Below are 21,405 nucleotides of genomic sequence, written 5' to 3'. Positions count from 1 at the left end.
TTGTGCAGAAGAGTTAACTTAGCCAACTGTATGTGTAGCAACTGCTATTATGAGAAAAGATTTTTTGCAAGGTTGGCTCTTGACTAGCATCTGGGAACTTGCATTTAGGGAGGGTTACCACTATTTCCAGAACTGGTAAGAATGGTTCGATGTGCCTAAACTATTCGTGCATGCAATATTGTTTGTACTGGATATCTGTGTTTCTTCTGGAGGCTGGCATTCCAGTACATGCTAGTGTGAACCCAGAAAATCTGAGACAGGTCTCAACTAATTTAGAAAGCTTATTTTACCAAGGTTGAGGACACGCCCATGACACAGCCTCAGGAAGGACATGTGCCCAAAGTGTTCGAGCACAGATTAGTTTTATACATTTTAGGGAGACATGAGACATCAATCAATATATGTAAGAAGTACATTAGTTCCGTCCAGAAAGGCAAGGAAAACTCAAAGCAACCCCTACCCCCACCCCACCCACCCCACCCTGTGGGGGGCTTCCAGGTCACAGGTAGGCGAGAGACAAATGGTTACATTCTTGGCCAGGCGCGGTGGTTCACGCCTGTAATCCCAGCACTTTGGGAGGCCGAGGCAGGTGGATCGCCTGAGGTCAGGAGTTCGAGACCAGCCTGGCCAACGTGGTGAAACCTCATCTCTACTAAAAATACAAAAATTAGCCGGGCTTGGCCTGTAATCTCAGCTATTCAGGAGGTTGAGGCAGGAGAATCACTTGAACCCGAGAAGCAGAGGTTGCAGTGAGCTGAGATAGCACCACTTCACTCCAGCCTGGGCGAAAGAGCAAAACTCGGTCTCAAAAGAAAAAAAAAGGTTGCATTATTTTGAGTTACTGGTAAGTCTTTCCAAAGGAGGCAATCAGCATATGCATCTATCTCTGTGAGCAAAGGGATGACTTTGAATAGAACAGGAGGCAGATTTTGTCCTGAGCAGTTCCCAGCTTGAAGGGGCCCAAGATATTTTCCTTTCACACTAGGCAGAGGGTGCCTACGTGACCAACCTTCCATAAAAAATCTTGAGCACTGAGTTTCTAATAAGCTTCACCATTAGACTATTACTTCACATGTGTTGTCACAACTCACTGCTGGGGGTATTAAGCACAAGCTGTGTGACTCCCCTGGGAGAGGCTTGCACCTGCTTTCCTTCAGACTTTATTCCCTGTGCCTGTTCTCTTTGCTGACTCTGCTCTGTATATTTTCACTATAATCGATCTCCATGACTGACATGATCCCCATGCTGAGTCCTGTGAGTCCTCCTAGCAAATTATGGAAACTGGGAGTGTTCTTAGGGGACCCCAACACGCCATCATCACAACTTTGCTGAAAACTTTCTTAGGGAAAGAGGGGACTGAGGAGTGAATTGAAATTTGGAGTCCAGGGATTCCTAGGTATAAGCTGCCTCCTTTCCAAGGGCTATTCCAGAACGCTATTGCCCACACTATGCTCTTAAAGGTCATTTAGAGGAAAGAATATATTATCCTCAAAAACATTACATATTTTCTTAGCTACAGAATACAGTTTTGCTGGCACTCCAAAATGGCCAGAAAGCATGATTATAGAGCAGCCTCCAGGACCTGTCCTTAAGGACACTGGCAATGTGAACACTCTAAAAACAGCCTCAGAATGTTTACAAACCCTAGGATCCTTTGGGATGGAAAAGCTTTCTATAAACAAAAGGTGATTTGCCTGTGCTTTGTTCTCAAAATAAACATGCCTTTGAGGAAAATAGACCTTTCTGGCAAAAAACAAAATCAGGAAAGTTTCCTTTTTCTCTACCTCCTATGATTAAAATAAGCACGTATCTGGATTTGTGCTTCTAAGGACAACAGAAGACATATGGGGCCATCACCAAGATATCAATCACCGGAGTATCTCCTTAGGAGCAAGGCAGGGCAATGAACAACTGCTTTCAAGAATGCTGGGGAGAATAAAACTATCTTTGCAAGAAATAGAAAACTCCAGGAACTTTTTCCATGCAAATATTAAGTTAGAAGAAGCAAACAGATTTTTTTAAGTCTATAATCTGAGTTCAATTTTCTTGATGAGCGCTGTTGAGTTCGTTGTTTTGTGGAGGCTTTTTCTTAATCGTTTTTCTGCAATGCAATAAGGTTTGCATGGATTTTATCCAAACCAGGCTAGGGAACTAGGGCTTTCTGCATCTATTGCCAGATTAGACCCTTGCCTAATAAATGAGTTTCGTGAATCTTGACTTAGGCAATTTACTCCAGAGAATTTCCTGCTGTCAGTTTCTCTGGAGTGGAGAGATTGAGTTGGGGGACAGGAAAGAGAGTGAGGGCTGGGTTTATTACTCCCAATATGCTCTGTGCTGTTGTGCCTGGCTGTACATATGCCTGGGACTCACAGCATATGGCCCGGAGGCTGCCAGTGGCCCGCTTAGCAGCTGTCTCCAGCATATTTTGACATAAAAGCCATTATATTTTTGGCTGGCTAATTGCTTTTTATTAAACAATTGTTGGGAGTTGGATGATAACTTTTATGAATTTAAAATGAAAGCTTCGCTGAGAACTTCTGAAAGCAAACAGTGCTTAGTCCACCTGGGAAAATTTGAAAGGGCTGGCATTCCATCTGCCAAATAGAACTCATACCAGGCTTAGCAACTGAGAAGCAGAGGGTAACAGTTTCCATTTTCATAGTACAGGGTTCTCCTAAAAGACTCTGGGAGAGGACAAACAAAATGTTACTCTCTGTAAGGTCTGTTGGGGGAAATGCAATAAACAAAATCTTGTCCCAACCCAGAAATTATGTCCACAAAGGTAGCAGAGAAAGAAAACAGTTTTATTACGGAATAGGCATTAAACCACAATGTGATGCGTTGTCACAGGCAATCCATGAAGAAATTGCAAAGACAGAAAGAAATCCAACGTGACTCATCACATACATGTTTTCAAGATGAACAATAACTAGTCCTCAAAGAAGACGACCGCTGATCCCAAACATAGTCCATCCAAACTATACTTGGTAATTGGGGTAGATTTCTTGGTAACTGGGGTGCTGGACTCTGTTAGCTAATTGATTTCAACCAAAAGTTGGGGATAAGGAGGTCTTTATGACAGGAAGTAGTTTTACCATCTGGAGCAAGGTAGCCGTGAAGTTAGGCTCCAATAACCCCAGAGAAACAGGGAGATAAAGGCACTATCTCTCTTGATGTTACATTTCAAAAAGACAGCCCCCAGATCCTTGAGAAAAACGTTCCCAGGTCCTAAAGCTGACAAAAGCCTTTTCCTAAAAAGATGTATTTCAAAAAGATAGAGAAAGTACTTACATTTACCAGTTTTTAAAGGTAAATGTTCTTACAAAAGGAAGGGGCGGGAAATCTCTTGTTTTCAATAGAAGAAGTTAAGCCTTTTGTTTTTCATTCTGTTTGTTTGTTTTAATACAGGTCTTATTTTCCAATTATCTGTATTAGGTTTTCCCTAGGGACTTAGGCACTGCCTCAGATTCCCAAATCACAAGGCAAAATTAAGTGCAATGAACTTTTTAGTTAATTGTTATATCTAAGTCCTTCTTAAGAAAAAAAAAAAGAAAGGAGACAAGGAGGGGTAAGATAAAAGAGAAAAATATATAAAGAAAATAAAAAGGAAATACCAGCAGTTCACAGATTTGTTTCAAGTTATTTAGCAGTTATTAAATGGATCTCCATTGTAGAAAAGAGATTTGATTTTAAAAAAGGAAAATTGAAGAATTAAAGGTTTTGTCTCCATTAATTTTATCCTGTTCCCAGGCTATTCACAGATCCTTCCTCTCACTCTGACTGAAATCCCCCAAATGTTGGTCACAGGCAGAAGCAGGAAAGAGAGTGTAAAAAGACTTCGCAGCAATTTGTCACCAACCCAAGAAAAACTCTTCAAACTGTTGTAGGTCCTTTGGGCTCATCACTCCAGACATGCTGGACTCTCACTCCCAGCAGACACCAAGTCATCTCTTTTCAGGACTTCCCACCTGGCCCCTTCTAGACAAAACACTTTTGTCACTAGCTCCACTCCCATCTCCAACTCTTCCCCGAGTTAACTCCCTCTTGTCCTTCACGTCTTAGTTTCAATGCCATTTCCTCTGAAGTCCCACAGGTAGGTGCCCCTCTCACATGCTCCCATGGTTCCTCATGCATCCCCTCTGTAGTACATCACACCTGCATTCACAGGTAAGGCACATTCAAGTGCAGCTAGGGGTCAGGCAGTAACACAAACGAGTGAGCCTGTTAGGGTCTGAGACCACAGCAGTACTTACCCCCATGTAAAGGCATTCAACTCACTTTCTTCTAAACATGCACTAGCTAACCACACGTTGATAAACATATCTGCTGGCCAAATATGACTAAGTGGTTGTGGAGCTCTGGCAAAGCAGAGAGAAGGCAAATGCTAAATCATGTAGCAAGAGTTAAGGGGTGGACTTCGCTGGGGAAACTTGCAAGCTGAGGCTTATCCAGAAGAGGTCTATGATCTCATCATCACTTAGAATGCATGCAGAGGAGGGTGTTTATGGACTCAAAAGGTGTCTATTTGGAAAGGGACACTGCCCTTCTGCTATTTTACCTTCCCATAGTGCAAGCCTGAGAACCACCTTATCAGGAGGAGAACACAGGACATAGGTCCCAGGCAGTCTGAGAGGAGTACCAGGTCTGCAGAGAGTTGTCTGTGAGTGCCAGCTGCCAGCACCTGGCAACCTTGGACAAAATTCCATAAACAGTTGTGACTGTGTGCTGTGCCTTCCACTGGGGAGAAAAAAGCTCTTCCAAGCACTATGAATTTCCAGGGTCATTCATGAGACAATCTTTCTTATCTCTCTTCCAGAGTGGGCCACCAGGCCACAGCCCTGATTGTTGGATCTCTCTATCATTTCTGTCTTTACATAGTTATATTCTTGGAGCCTGAGTGCCTGGCATGCAGTAGGAGCTAAAAACATATTTGTTGAATAAATAATCATCTTTATAAGACAAACAAGTATTCTAGTTGCCTGGGATTGCAACCTAGATACCCTGAAAAATTGTCCTGTGAAAATTATAACAGGATACAGGGAGGAAAGAATCTATTGTGAGCTGGCTGTTATGACTCTCTCCAGCCCTCCTCCTTTTAGTCAAGCCTCCTCTACTCTCCGGGGCTTTGCTCTACCTCATTAATGTTAATATCTTATCTAACCTTTCCTTGGCTGTCTGCAGTGATGGGACTTCTATTCCACTGTCTAATCTCTCTTACTCTTCATCTTTCAAAATGTCCACCCAAAACTTTTCCTCTTTTTAGCTTCAGGCCATTTCATGCCTCTTCTGAGACTTAATCATCTTTCCGTTTGCGTGGTTTTGCTGAGAGAAGTGGACTGAAAAATGCAGAAGGATTTTAGGAAATAAGGGAGAAATCCTGTATCAGACACATTCTTACAAGCAGTAAAAGATTCATTCATCACTTATCCCTGCTTTCCACTGGGAGTTGAGGTCCTCCTGGTGGAGAATTTGATGTCAAGTCACGGGCAGGGGAATGAATAGATCTGCCTGCCAGCCTGATCGCAGAATAAAATGAGAGCGCAGCACCTGCAATTTCTTCTGAGTTCCTACACTGCTTGCAAGAGGCCCGTAGTTTTGTATCAAGGTCACTGTCTCTGCAGATCAATAAACAAAGGAGATCTCAGATTTTAAGGGCCCTTTTTGGTAGCGCTAAGACCACAGGGAAGCATAAGGAGGTGAGAGAGTTAAGAGCTCAGTTCACAGGTATTTAGATCTCAAATGTTTCTAGACATAATACGACAGCATTTAGCTTCCTCAGACAGCACCTGTATGCAGGCTATTTAAGTCTCAGAAAAAAACAAAACGAACCATCAAAACAGGACTGTGACCATTACAGCAACCCAGGTGCCACCATTACCAAGCAGTTTGAGGCACCCAGAAGCATCAAACAGTGGGGCTGAGTAGGAAAAGCAATCAGATGTGAAGATTTCAGTCAGGGAACAACTTTGGATTGCTCACTCTCTGATTAACTGCTCAAAAAATGGAGTTCTAACTTTATATTCCATCCCTCACTCTGAGTCATGATTGCTCTGTAAAATGTCCTTATCAAACATGAGGGGGGAAATTAATAAGCTCAACGAATGACTGAGATTACTTCAGCAAAAGAAAGAAGGCAAGAAAATAATGTCTCCGATGTAACTATTCAGGTCAGGGCAGGAGTTGGAGAGCAGATAGCAACATCCTTAATGATACTCAAAATGTGTAGCCTCAAGTAGACAGGACTAGGCTAGCAAGAAGCAATAGAAGGAAAAGAGCAGAGAGAACAAATACAATCAAAAAATAAACAGTTGCTCTCATTTTTGTCTAAAAAGTCCATGTCAATAATCTTGATAAACTGTGAACAAATCATGGGCATGCACTTATGACTGTGTTTACTCTTATTTTTCTCTTTCCCAAAAGAACACTAAAGATAGCACTCTGAGCTCACCTTCAAGAAATGCAACATGAAAAGGCAATTTCAGAACAGCAGGGCATGGCTTCTGACATCTGATAGACAGCCTAAACACATTTCATCAGCTCCTCTCACTCTCCCTCCTCTCCTTTTTCATTATTCCCCAGTGCAGCCATCTTTTGCTTTTCCTCAAATCCCTGACTCCCACCTCACTCATGGAAGATTTTAAAATACAAACATGTTTTTTATTAAAGTCATATACAAAGCATCCCTGGGTCCCTTGCCCTCTGGCAAGTGTACATATTGGTTTGCTTCGTTTAGGAAAAGAAATCAGTGTTGTATTTTCTTCCACATCTGGATGTCAAAATAGTTAAACTGGGTATCTTCCTCTCAGTTGATGGCACTTACACAAAGCCATTCCAATCAGCGTGGCCGGTTTTTATTTCTTTGGGTTCTGTGAATTAAAAGAGTTTCAGGCCGAGGGCAGTGGCTCACACCTGTAATCCCAGCACTTTGGGAGGCCAAGTCAGGCAGATTATGAGGTCAGGAGTTCAAGACCAGCCTGGCCAATATGGTGAAACCCCGTCTCTACTAAAAATACAAAAATTAGCTGGATGTGGTGGCACACGCCTGTAGTCCCAGCTACTCAGGAGGCAGAGACAGGAGAATCGCTTGAACCTGGGAGGCAGAGGTTGCTGTGAGCCAAGATCGCGCCACTGCACTCCAGCCTGGGTGACAGAGCAAGACTCCATCTCAAAAAAAAAAAAAAAAAAAGTTTCAAAATTGTATTGCCAGAATCTGATCTAGATCTATGGAAACATATTTTGATATAAACAAAACTCAACTAGGTTGAGAAAAGAAAAAGAAATCTACGACCAAGAAGCTCCAAAGAGGAGTAACGTAGGGAAATAATGAAATTGTCCAAGTAATTCAGTACAGCCAGCAAACTGGAGTGGAATGAGATGGAAGGTAATGTTTCCTGACTTATCTGATTTAGCTACACATATCAATCAAATTCAAGGGGGGCGGAAGAGAGCGATAAAGCCATTATTAAATTAATAAAAAATGCCTAGAGATATATGTATTTTCCTATTCTCCCCTCCAGCTGTTACTTTATTTAATTGATCCTTGTCATCATGACCATATGACAGCAAAGTAGAGCAATATTTTATTGTGTGATAAAAATAGATATTGTGCTATTGTTGACCACTTTGTTCCCAGAGATGATAGGTAGACAGAGGAGGCATATAGCAAAAATGTTAAGAGCATAGGTTTTGGAGTCAGATCACTGAGACTCAAATCTCAGCTCCGCCATTTGCTGGGTTGATAAGTACACCTCTCCAAGCCTGAGTTCCCCACGTGTAAGACTGTGTGACAACAGTTCCTACCGCATAAAGCGTGGTAACAATTAAATAATAAGTTAAACCGTGACAGCTCTTTGCAGAGTTCCTGGTGTACGGACATGCAAATACAGACGTCCCCACTCAGGGTCTGCCAGCTGCTATTATTACCATTATTAGCACTTCTAAGTCTAAAAGTCTTGGTGGGAATAACATATCAAGGGCAAATTGAATAAACAAATTATCAGCATGAGAGCAGATATGTCTACCTATACAGAGTTTACACATTTACTAAAGGTGAATAGCATTTTTCAGACTTAAGGCATGGGTATGTATAAACTTTTTTCCTCCATAAATTGATTGAACAAAGAATTTCTAACATCTACTTTGTGTACAGAAACAGATCATTTTAGCCACATCATGAGATAAGGAGCTATTTGTTGCATAAATGAATTTTCTGAATGTGAAAAGGTGAAACTTTTAATAGAGAGCCAGAGATAGAAATAGAGATTAGGAGAGAGGGATAGAAAGGGGGTTGGGGGAGTAGTAATGGAAATCATTTTTTAAGGCAATAAGTACTCACTTGGGTTTTAAAATGTAACCTTTCCTGAAAGACATGTCACTGATATCAACATTAGCTATTGCTCCACGCTGGCTCCTATTTTCCCTAAATAGAAATGTTCTCACTGCACAGTGGAGTGTAGTATAAAGAACTCTCTGCCTCTGCACAGAGCGGCCTCTAGCTGCTATCCTTTTCCAATTCCTCTTTCAACATGTGGTTCTATGTCTCCCCAGCTTCTTACTCTCATTTGCTTGTTTGTTTGTTTGGGCAGTGTTTATCAAATACAGTGTGTCAGGGATTGTGCAGAGAACGCAAAGATAAATAGGACACTATTAACTGCCCTAAAGGAGACTGCAACATAAAAGAATATATAAATGTGGATTATTATCTCTTACTCTACATAATATGTGTGTTTCTTTTACATTTCTTCCCCCACCACCCAAACTTCTGTCTTTCTTCCTTCTGCTGAAGGCAAAGAAACCAATTAGCCAAGCTGGTTGAAATTATGTTTTTAATGGAAGCAAGCGGGTTCTGAGTCAGAGGTTCTCCTTTTAGTAAAATGCATGAAATTTATTTTTAATAACCTTGATGCATCTAGTTCAACTGTTTGGAAGCAGTTTGTTTTACTTTATTATTTTCTGTAGTGTTCCAAACAGATGAGGTTGTCAGAGTAATTACCTCTGGATAAGTGAGGAATTGGTATATTACAGTAAATAAAAGCCTATGCAGTTAGTCCACACTTCCAAACGTGTCTGTATCATAAAGCCTGAATATTAAGCGATATTTGTGGTATTTCTGCAATAGCTTTGGCAATGAAGGCTGTCCTTCAAATTCTCATTTTAAAAATTGGTATCTAACTTTAGAGCACTCATTTATCTCAGAGCACACAGACATATTTTTAATATTAGGATTAGGGAGGAAATATTATTTTAAACAATAAATATGTCATATAACTCATCACCTCTAAGAGGCTGCATAGCCTGCACATATAAATAAGATTAAAAATGACCTAAGGAGAGAGGGCAAGATGTCAGCATGCCTATGCTTTTGAGTCTTTCCAAAACAAACATGAGAAACAAAACAATAAAAAAAATACAGATGGTGTAACTAGAATGGCAAACAAACAAAAAACCCACAGATAATATTTTTAAAGGCCTTTTTTCCCTTCATTTTTAAACTCTTTAAAAGATAGGTGTTTAAAGCAAATGTAGTGACAGTAAATTGTGGGGCTTATAATATATGTAGAAGTAAAATATATAATAACAATAGCACAAAGGACAAAAGGGAAAAACTAGAATGAAGTGGCATAATATTGTTTGAGGGTAGACTGTAGTAAGTCAAAGACATGTATTGTAAAGCCTAGGGCAATTACTAAAAACTAAAACAAAAAGGTATGCCGAAAAAGCCAATAGTGGAAATAAAGTAGAATCACAAAAAATAAACAGTTAATCCATCAAAGACACTGTAGGGGTAAGGGGGAAACTTCCCCATGATCCTCTAGAGGTTCACTGAAAATTCCTGACAAAAGGCAGATTAATAGGAGAAAAGGCATAGAATATTTTTAATTATAGTTTTTTACACGACATGGTAGCTTTCAAAATGATGACTGAAAGATACAGGGGAAATAAATGTCCATTTTTATGCTTATGGTCAACAAAGTATGGACAGCCATGTAGAAATATGAGTGGACAAAAATGGTGTCTTTTTTTTTTTTTTTTTTTTGAGATGGAGTTTCACTCTTATTGCCCAGGCTGGAGTGCAATGGCACAATCTTGGCTCACCACAACCTCTGCTTCCTGAGTTCAAGTGATTCTCCTGCCTCAGCCTCCCAAGTAGCTGGGATTACAGGCATGCACCACCATGCCCAGCTAATTTTTGTATGTTTTAGTAGAGACAGTGTTTCTCCATATTGGTCAGGTCTCGAACTCCCAACCTCAGGTGATCCGCCCACCTCGGCTTCCGAAAGTGTTGGGATTACAGGCGTGGGCCACCATGCTCGGCTTATAATGGTATGTCTTAATGCTGACAAACTGAGTGGGGAAACCCAGCAAAGCCCATCTGTTCAGATTCTTCTTGGCCTCTCTGTGCAGCATGTGGTAGGACCTTCTCTGGAACGGGGGCTCTTATGACCTACACTCAAACAAGGTAGGTCAGATAATTCCTTTACGGCCAGTTTTTACATAGAAAGGCAGGGAGAAAGTTATAGGGTAATATTTTTAGGTTGTACAGCTGTCTTTGGAAAAAGGGGTTTGGTTTCTATGACATGCCTTGGGGAAGAGGGATTCTTTCTATGACGTTAGCCTTTAAGGAGAATGAGAGGCCAGAGATAGGAGAGTAAAGGAAGGTCAGAGAAAAACTTTCACTTCTGAAGCTGCTTCTTTGAGCTTCATTTGGGGCTATTGTTTTCTGAGCTCCCACAACCAGAAAAGAGGTCAAAGGGAACAGAGAACAATGGGACAAATAGAATACAAACAGCAAGATATTAGATTTAAGCCAGACCATATTGATAAAAAGTCTAAGAAAATCAAGATCCAATTTTTTGCTATATATAAGAAATTCACTTTAAATACACAGATATAGATAGTTTAAAGGTAAACATATGAAAAGATATACCATGCAAGTACTCAATAAAAGCTGGTATGGCCATATTAATATCAGACAAAACAGACTCTAGAACAAGCAATATATAGATTTAAAGAAGGACATTTCATGATGATGGAAAGAAAACATAAGAATCCTAAATGCATATTCACCAAATAACAGTTTTTAAATATATGGAAAAAAAACTTCACAGAATTGAAAAGAGACAGAGACAAATGATTATACTGGACAATGCTCTGCTCTCTGAGATTGATAAAAGAAGAAGAAAAAAAACCCAAAACCACACACATACATAGGCACACACACACACAGGCAGACACACACACATACAAACACATACACACACACAGTTATATAGAATACTATGAAAAAACTGAACCTAATTGCCATTTATAGAAACACAACCCCAAAATAGCAATGTAGACTTTTGTTTCAAATTCATTTGAGACAGTCATCATAAGAGACTCTAATTGGGCCATAAAACAAGTCTCAAATGAATTACAAGATTAAAATCATACAGAGAAGGTTCTCTGGCTCCAATAGAATGGAACCAAATTCAACAACAAGATATCTGGAAAATTTCCAAATATTTGGAACTTAAGCAATGTACTTCTAAATAACCCAAGAGTGAAAGAAGAAATCACAAGGGAAATTGCATTACCTATTTAGAACCAAATGAAAATAAAAATACATCAAAATTTGAAAGATGCAGCTAAAACAGTTCTTAGAGGAAAACTTAGGGTCTGAGATACTTATATTAGAAAAGATACATGATCTAAAACATGATCCAAATGGTAACCACAGGAAACTAGAAAAGCAAATTAAATCCAAAGTACGCAAAGTAAGGAAATAATAAAGATAATAGAAGTCAATGCAATACAAGTGGACAGAAAGTAGAAAAAAATAAAAAATTAAAAAGCTCCTTCTTTGAAAATTCAATAAAATTGATAAATGTCTGGAAATATTGATCAAAGGGAAAAAGAGAGAAGACATAAGGAATGCTTCCTACCCCATGGTAAGCATCCTCAACATGTTTCTTCAGCAATATTTAAAAACTGGTAGGAACTGGTGACTGCTATGTGCCATCCATTTTTTCTCTTTCCAAATGAGAGTATTTATTGATGTTACCTTGTCACTCTTCCACACAATATGCTGAGGAGAGGTGGAGGGAAACAGGCAAATCATCTTTTTGAGTCAGAAAACAACAGATGTTGGCAAGAATGCAGAGAAAATGGAACACTTACACACTGCTGGTGGGAATGTAATTTACATTTACAACCTCTAGGGAAAGCAGTAAGGAGGTTTCTCAAAGAACTAAAACTAGAACTACCATTTGACCCAGCAATCACACTACTGGATATCTACCCAAAGGAATATAAATTATTCTAGCAAAAAGACACCTGCCTTGTATGTTTATTGCAGCACTATTCACAATAGCAAAGTCATGGAATCAACCTAAGTGCCTATCAGCAGCAGATTGGATAAAAAAAAAAAAAATTGGCACATATATCACAGATAACAGCCATTAAAAAAAGAATGAAATCATGTATTTTGTAGCAACACGGATAGAGCTGGAGGCCATTATCCTAAGTGACATGACTCAGAAACAGAAAATCAAATACTGCATGTTTTCACTTATAAGTGGGAGCTAAGCAGTGGGTACACATGGACATATACAGAGGACTAATAGACACTGGGAACTCCACAAGAGGGCAGGGTGGGAGGGGAATGACAGTTGAAAAATTACTTACTGCATAAAATGTTCACTCTTCAGGGAAGGGTGCACTAAAAGCCCAGACTTCATCACTATGTGATATATCATCAAACAAAACCGTAGGAGATTGGTCAGAGTGGTGGGAGAAACTATAGGGAAAGGAGTAGGTCTCCTGAAAGGTCAGAAAGCTCTGCATAGCTTTGGGGGACAATAGATGAAGGCAGCTGTTCTCTAGCCCTGAGGCAGAGGGCAAGGAGTAGGTACAAGTAAGTGTAGGGGAATTTATCTTAAACAGGTTTGTTTACTTATGTTGACCAGGAGCTAACGTTTTATCATTCAGGCTTCATGAGGTTCCCTGAAAGAGGAACAATAAATGTTAATTACCCACAGATTGTGTTTGCTCCAGGCTTTCGGCATTGTGCCCACACTGAATAAAGGCAAGCAGCTCCAGCTTCTCAGGGCTGCTGCACTTTGGCCACTAGAGCCCACCAGTCCCCTAGCTGCTCTTTCACTGCGTACCTGTGTCCGAGTACTCCTTTCATCTGTAAGCCGGCCAGGGTCCACGACACAGACCCAGCACAAAATTGCACATATACCTTGTGAATCTACAAAAATTAAAATTAAAATTTTTTGATTATTTTAATTTAAAAAATTAAATCATATTTTTGTGATAGTGAGAGGTGACAACGTGTTAGCAGCCCTCACTCACTCTCAGCGCCTCCTCGGCCTCGGCATCCGCTCTAGCCACACTTGAGGAGCCCTTCAGCCCGCCGCTGCACTGTGGGAACCCCTCTCTGGGCCAGTCGAGGCGGGAGCCAGCTCCCTTGGCTTGTGGGGAGGTGTGGAGGGAGAGGCGCTGGTGGGAAAGCGGGCTGCGCGTGGCGCTCATGGGCCAGCACCAGTTCCAGGTGGGCACGGGCTCTGCAGGCCCTGCACTCTGAGCAGCCAGCCGGCGCTGCCGGCCCTGGGCAGTGAGGGGCTTAGCACCCAGGCCAGCAGCTGCAGTGGGGGCACCAGGTCCCCCAGCACTGCCAGCCCACCCGTGCCACGCTCGAATTCTCACCAAGCCTCAGCTGCCTCCCCACAGGGCAGGGCTCAGGACCTGCAGCCCACCATGCCCAAGCCCCCCACCACGGTGGACTCCCACGCAGCCTGAGCCTCCCCAACGGGCACCACCCCTTGCTCTGTGGTGCCTGGTCCCATCGACTGCCTAAGGGCTGAGGAGTGCAGGCACATGGTGCAGGACTGGCGGGCAGCTCCACCCATGGCCCTGGCACAGGATCCACTAGGTGAAGCCAGCTGGGCTCCTGAGTCAGGTGGGGACTTGGAGAACTTTTATGTCTAGCCGGATGATTGTATATGCACCAATCAGCACTCTATGTCTTGTTCGGGGTTCATGGATGCACCAGCCAGCACTCTGTATCTAGCTAATCTGGTGGGGACTTGGAAAACTTTTATGTCTAGCTAAAGCATTGTAAATACACCAATCAGCACTCTGCCTAGCTCAAGGTTTGTCAATGCACCAATCAGCACCCTGTGTCTAGCTCAAGGTTTGTAAACGCACCAATCAGGGCTCCACCTCTAGTTAATCTAGTGGGGACTTGGAAAACTTCTACCTCTAGCTAGAGGATTGTAAATACACCAATCAGCAATCTGTGTCTAGCTCATGGATTGTAAACACGCACCAATCAGCACCCTGTAAAAATGGACCAATCAGCTCTCTGTAAAACAGACAAATCAGCTCTCTGTAAAATGGACCAATCAGCTCTCTATAAAATGGGCCAATCAGCAGGATGTGGGTGGGGTCAGATAAGGAAATAGAAGCAGGCTGCCCGAGCCAGCAGCAGCAACCGGCTTGGGTCCCTTTCCACACTGTGGAAGATTTCTTTCGCTCTTTGCAATAAATCTTGCTGCTGCCCACTCTTTGGGTCCGCACTGCCTTTATGAGCTGTAACACTCACCACCACCTTTATGAGCTGCAGCTTCACTCTTGAGGCCAGTGAGACCACGAACCCAGCGGGAGGAATTAACAACTCTGGACGGGAGGAACGAACAACTCCAGAGATGCCGCTGTGACACTCACAGCGAAGGTCTGCAGCTTCACTCCTGAAGCCAGTGAGACCACGAACCCACCAGAAGGAAGAAACTCTGAACACGTCCAAACATCAGAAGGAACAAACTCCGGACACACCATCTTTAAGAACTGTAACACTCACCGCGAGTGTCCACGGCTTTATTCTTGAAGTCAGTGAGACCAAGAACCCACCAATTTCGGACACAGTGGTACTAGTTTGGGGTAGTTTTGTTGGTTTATCGTTTAGTGTTTTTGTTCATTCTTTTCCCACTCAAGAATCACATCTGGAACTAATAAAATATGACCAAAAAATACTAATCTTTGGGCCAACATCAAGATTGAATGGAACTTTGGAGAAATCTATTTTGGGAAAGGGCAAGGGAATTTCTATGTAGGAGCAAACAAGACAGCAACTATGTAGGTTGTATTATTTTGCTTAAGTATTTACTACTAGATGAGCTGGTGTGAACTCCTCTGCAGGAAAGGGGTATTCCTGCAGAGAATTACATATACTAACCCATTGCCATGACTTGCAGAGCCTCCTAAGAGTGCACTTCCCACTAGAACTCAGCCTGTAATTGCCTGCTCCATTACTGAAAGCCACAGGATCTATCACTCCAACAAGTAAAGGCATAGCACAGCATTATGTGGCCTGAAACCAATGCAGTTTGGGTGGCTGTATTTTTAAAAAAAGAACACAAAATTGTGACTATAAAGTTACAAGTGAAAATGCTTATTTAAAATGAAAAAAAGAAGTAAAAAAGTTACAAATTTTAAAAAGCTGACAAAGTTATCAAACATCACAAAGTCCAGAAAAATGTATAGTATTTAGACTGACACATATGTGTTAGTATTTTTTCCTATATATTTTTGGTTACACATGCTTTGTTTTTTTACATGACAATGATTTTGTAAAAAGAGAAAAAGTTCTTCCTAAAGAGAAAAAAAATAATTATTTCCCTTAACCTGGTTGATCAAAAATTCTATTTTCATGATGGATAGTTTAGAAAAGTTTATTTCAACATCACAACTCCTGATTAGTAATTTCTGTACAGTGACTAGTCATACATACTTTGAACTTATGGCACTTATTAACTAATTTATCGTTGATGTCCTTGTTGCAATGGCCTAGTGAGGGTTCTATGTTGGATCCTAAAACTCAGCATCCTGATGCAGGTGATCTGGCACAGTGGATGAGGAGAAATATTCCTGGAAGGCATTCCAACTATGAGACAGTTAGCAGTAATTCATGCACAAAATGATGGCAAACTACATAAATAGATAATCCTAAACTCACACTAAATGTATATTAAATTCAGTTTCCACTTCACAAAGATGTTCTTAGTGATAGATGTTTTGAACCAGCAATTCCATTTCCAAAGATCTATCCCAAATATCCAGTGGCAAAATTATTAAATAATTTTTTTGCAAGACAATTATTTTTAATAGAAAAAGGCTGGAAACAACTTGTCATTAATAAGGAGCTGGTTTAATAACGTAAAATACATCCACAAATGGAGTACCCTGTAACTGCAATAAGAAATGAAGAAATCTCTATGTTCAGCTATGTAGCCATCTCCTAGATATGTTAAGAGAAAAATGGAAGTTGCAGAATAGTGTGAAGGGCATGCTACCTTTTAATCTAAGAAGGTGGGAAATAATATAAACATATATATGTATTTGCTCATAAATTTTATTTATTCATTTATATTTATTTATTTATCTATTTACTTTTGAGACAGAGTTTCACTCTTGTTGCCCAGGCTGGAGTGCAAAGGCACGATCTCAGCTCACCACAACCTCTGCCTCCCAGGTTCAACAGATTCTCCTGCCTCAGCCTCCCAAGTAGCTGGGATTATAGGCATGCGCCACCACAACTGGCTAATTTTGTAGAGACAGGGTTTCTCCATGTTGGTCAGGCTGGTCTCCAACTCCCCACCTCAGGTGATCCACCCACCTTGGCCTCCCAAAGTGTTGGGATTACAGGCGTGAGCCACTGCAACCCGCCTGCTCATAAATTTTAAATGGAAACATAAACCAAAAGTTTATAAGACTATACAAGAGAAAGAACAGGGTGAGGAGACAGGAACAAAATATACTGAATATACTTTGTTTTGAAGATGTGACTTTGAAGCCTGTAACTATTTATCATAAGTTTAAAACAAAATTAAACAGAAATGAAAGCCCCTTAAAATCAAAAGCAAAATTGAAACAAAAGAAACTGTGTACCATGCAAAGAATAATTATTCCAAATGACTTTAAAACACAACAATTTGGCTGGGCACGGTGGCTCATGCCTGTAATCCCAGCACTTTTGGAGGCCAAGGCAGGTGGATCATGAGGTCAAGAGATTGAGACCATCCTGGCTAACATGGTGAAACCCCAAAATTAGCCGGTCGTGGTGGCGGGCGCCTGTAGTCCCAGCTACTTGGGAGGCTGAGGCAGGAGAATGGCATGAACTCGGGAGGCGGAGCTTGCAGTGAGCCGAGATTGCGGCACTGCACTCCAGCCTGGGTGACAGAGCAAGACTCCATCTCAAAAAAAAAAAAAAACACACACAATAATTTGAGCCTATCTGCCTAGTGTGATATATCGTAAAAAATAACTGCAAGGAAATTCTTAAATTTTTCCACTATCATATTGATAGTAATAATATTCTTTAGAGAATTGTGATACTATTATGTGTGTAAAATTCACACATGCACAGCACACACACAGCCGGATTGATCACGTAATAATTATGTCAGTGTAGTTAGGACATAACCTAACTACACTGACTTTCAGCAAAAGTGAAAAGAAATCATAAAATATTACATTCAAAAAGGTAAAACCCTGTAACATTACATTTCAATTGGAAATACGGTGCTTACTTATTTTTCTTTTAAAAAATACATTTTTTAGCTCCTTCCATTAAAATAATCTAAAAAAAATAATGACCAGTCACCACTTCTAATGCCTTAATAGCAATTTCTAAATTCTATTTCCCAAGAAAGGAACAGGGCTCTTCAAAAAATATTCGATTTCAGGCAGAGGACAGAGAATGTACATGAAAGCCAAGAAAACCTTGTTGTACTAGAAAGTAAAAAAGCTATAAAAGATTAGTGAAGCTTTACCAATAGCACTCAGAAGCAAATTCAGTTTAAGCATCAGAAAGAATAAAAACTGCGATATATTGAAATACATAGAATCTGTTTAGAAAAATAACTTCATTATAATATGAAAAAATCCCACATCTGTCATGGCTAGAGAATGTTAGCAGAACAACTCATTGGTCTGAAACTGATAAAAGGAAAAAATCATACATAATGTGCTAACATACTCATGAAACAATGCTGGCATGAACACAGAAAACTATTAAAGATGGTTACATCTGGCCCGGCACAGTGGCTCAAGCCTGTAATCCTAGCACTTTGGGAGGCCAAGGCGGGTGGATCACAAGGTCAGGAGATCGAGACCATCCTGGCTAACACGGTGAAACCCCGTCTCTACTAAAAATACAAAAAAAAAAAAAAAATAGCCAGGCGTGGTGGCGGGTGCCTGTAGTCCCAGCTACTCGGGAGGCTGAGGCAGGAGAATGGTGTGAACCTGGGAGGTGGAGCTGGCAAGTGAGCCGAGATCGCGCCACTGCACTCTAGCCTGGGCAACAGAGCAAGACTCTGTCTCAAAAAAAAAAAAAGATGGTTGCATCTGAGAGGTGGGCCCAGGAAAAAGGGGGATGAAAAAGGAGATTTTTTTACTTTTCACCTATATCCATCTACATTGTTTGACTTTTTCTCAATACCATGAATATTGCCTTTAATATTTTTAAACTTATGAATTTTTTAAAAGAGATAACTTGGAAAAATTGATGGATAGTTGAATCCATGATAAATTACTTAGAGAAGTTGGAATATATCTGGTGAGAATTCCTAATATTTTAAGAAAACCAACCGTCTTGTCATTACTCATCCTTGTACCACCATCAGAAATTCAGTCCTCAACTCTGTGACCCCAGGATTGATCCACAGAAGCAATTTAGGCTCTTGACATTTTCTTCGCATTCCTTTATCTCCCAAACTTTATTTTTCCTCATTAAGCTTTGTTTAATGGGTCTCAAAATTCTGTCATAGATTCTTGGTCAAGTTGTTTCCATTAAAAAGTACTGATTTTAAAAACTAGTAACTTAAAACTGCCACACACACACACACACACACAAATCCACAAAACATTCTCCTTTCCTTGTGAATTTTTTACAACGCACTGTTATCATTAACCAGCCTTTATTAACCTTAAATGGTCAATTGAAACAAATAATTCTGAGACCGTTCTTCCACCACTGATTAAAACCCGTTTATGCCTAGTGTTCCATTATTGGAACGCTAAGCATGTGGGAGTTATTTATATCCTACTGCTCAAGGTCATTGCCAAGGTCTGAATGCAAATATTAAAAAAAAATGCAACTTCAGGCATAAAGGGTGAAGACTGGCATGGCAGGTATTAGGGATAATATTCATTTAACCTTCCAAGCTTTCTGGGCAGGCTTGGTGACCTTGCCAGCTCCAGCAGGCTTCTTGTCCCCTGCTTTGATGACATCCATAGCAACTGTCTATCTTATATCACAAACAACAAAACAACCCAGAGGAGTACTGTGAGAGAAGCTCTCAACACACATAGGCTTGCCAGGAACTATACCAAAAATGGCAGCATCACCAGACTTCAAGAATTTAGGGTCATCTTCCAGCTCCTTACCAAAATGGTGATCCATCTTTTCCTTCAGTTCAACAAACTTGCAAGCAATGTGAGTTGTGTGTTAATCCATTACAGGGGCATAACCAACACTGATTTGGCCTGGATGGTTCAGGACAGTTACCTGGGCAATGAAGCCAGCTTCTTCCATTGGTGGATCATTTTTGCTGTTACCAGCAGTGTTGCCACAATGAACATCTTTGACAGGCACATTTTTGACATTGAAGCTTACATTGTCCCCAGGAAGAGCTTCACTCAAAGCTTCATGGTACACTTCAACACATCTTTAGTTGTAATGTTGACTGGAGCAAAGGTGACCACCATGCCGGGTTTGAGAAACCCAGGCTTTGCTCGGCCCACAAAGATAGTATCAGTACCACTGATTCTGTAGACATCCTGGAGTGGCAGATGCAAGGGCCTGACAGTTGGACAAGTTGGTGATACGACGCAGTCCAGAGCTTCAGGCAGTGTGGTCCCACTGGCATTGCCATCTTTACGGGTGAATTTCCATCCCTTGAACCAAGGCCTCTGAGCACTTGGCTTCAGCATGCTATTACCATTCCAACCAGAAATGGACACAAATGCTACTGTGTCAAGGTTGTAGCCAATTTTCTTAAGGAAAGTACTGATTTCCTCAACTATTTCCTTGTATCTCTTCTGACTGTAGAGTGGCTCAGTGGAATCCATTTTGCTAACACCAAGGATTTGTTGTTTCACACCCAGTGTGTAAGCCAGGAGAGAGTGCTCCTGGATCTGCCCATTCTTAGAGATGCTGGCTTCAAATTTGCCAACGCCAGCAGCAACAATCAGGACAGCACAGCCAGTCTGAGATGTGCCTGTAACCATGTTTTTGATAAACTCTTTGTGTCCTGGGGCATCAATGACAGTCACATAGCACTTGCTGGTTTCAAATTTCCACAGGGAGATATCAATGATGACATCATGCTCAGGCTCAGCTTTTAGTTTATCCAAGACCCAGCCATATTTGAAAGAGCTTTTTCCCTCTCAGCAGCCTTCTCCTCAAATCTTGATGATTCTGTTGCCGATACCACCATACCATCACATCTGTAGATCAGATGGCCAGTAGTGGTGGACTTGCCTGAACCTAAGTGTCCAATGACCTCAATGTTGGTTGGAGTCTTCTCTTTTCCCATTTTGGCTTTTAGGCCATGTTTTTCATGACACTTGTGTTCTAGCAGCAAATCCATTGTGAAAACACCCAAACTTTATTGTAATGGATGCTTTCCAGCCTTCTCTTGGCTACTGATATTGAAGGTGCATCCCATTTATATGTTCTAGTCCACTTAACAAATTCTGAATCTCTCATCCTTGTAACTTTTAAATATCTATCTCCCAAGTCACTATCACCTGTAAATACCATAAGTATTTTTCTTTCAGAGACTTCATGACTTCTTGCAAAGCATCATTTACTCTAGTTTCCTCTTAGGACTCTAGGGCTGACTATCTAAATAGTATAATGTTGAGCTCTTGGCTGTTTCCTACTTCTGCCCACATATATTCCATTCCACAGGATACAGTCCTTCCTAAAAGACAGAAAATACTTTGATACATATAATATATACAGTGTATCAAATTGAAAGAGCATTCCTGGGCTTCTGAGTCCCAGTCTTTGCTAAATGTCTTTGGGGAAATATTCCAAAAACCCTGAGCCTCAGTTTTTTTTTTTTCTGTTGTTGTTTTTTTGTTTTGTTTTGTTTGTTTGTTTTTTGATGGAGTCTCACTCTGTCACCTAAGCTGCAGTGCAATGGTGGGATCTCAGCTCACTGCAACCTCCACCTCCCGGGTTCAAGTGATTCTCTCACCTCAGTCTCCCAAATAGCTGAGATCACAGGGGTCTGCCACCATACCCAGCTAATTTTTGTATTTTCAGTAGAGACAGTGTTTTACCATGTTGGCCAGGCTGGTCTCGAACTCTTGACCTCAGGCGATCTGCCCACCTTGGCCTCCCAAATTGCT

At 41.0% G+C, this 21,405-nt stretch overlaps 1 protein-coding gene and 1 pseudogene across 1 annotated transcript in view; both read right to left on the bottom strand.

The window, feature by feature from the left end:
* Positions 1 to 21,405, bottom strand: part of LOC129049872 (uncharacterized) — a 447,079-nt gene that overhangs the window by 387,589 nt on the left and 38,085 nt on the right. The gene's annotated exons all lie outside the window — the stretch shown is intronic.
* LOC100455578 (elongation factor 1-alpha 1-like) lies at positions 19,193 to 20,582 on the bottom strand (annotated as a pseudogene).

This window comes from Pongo abelii, chromosome 15, assembly GCF_028885655.2.
Source record: "Pongo abelii isolate AG06213 chromosome 15, NHGRI_mPonAbe1-v2.0_pri, whole genome shotgun sequence".
Taxonomy (NCBI): Eukaryota; Metazoa; Chordata; class Mammalia; order Primates; family Hominidae; genus Pongo; species Pongo abelii.
This window is presented reverse-complemented; position numbering and strand designations above follow the sequence as displayed.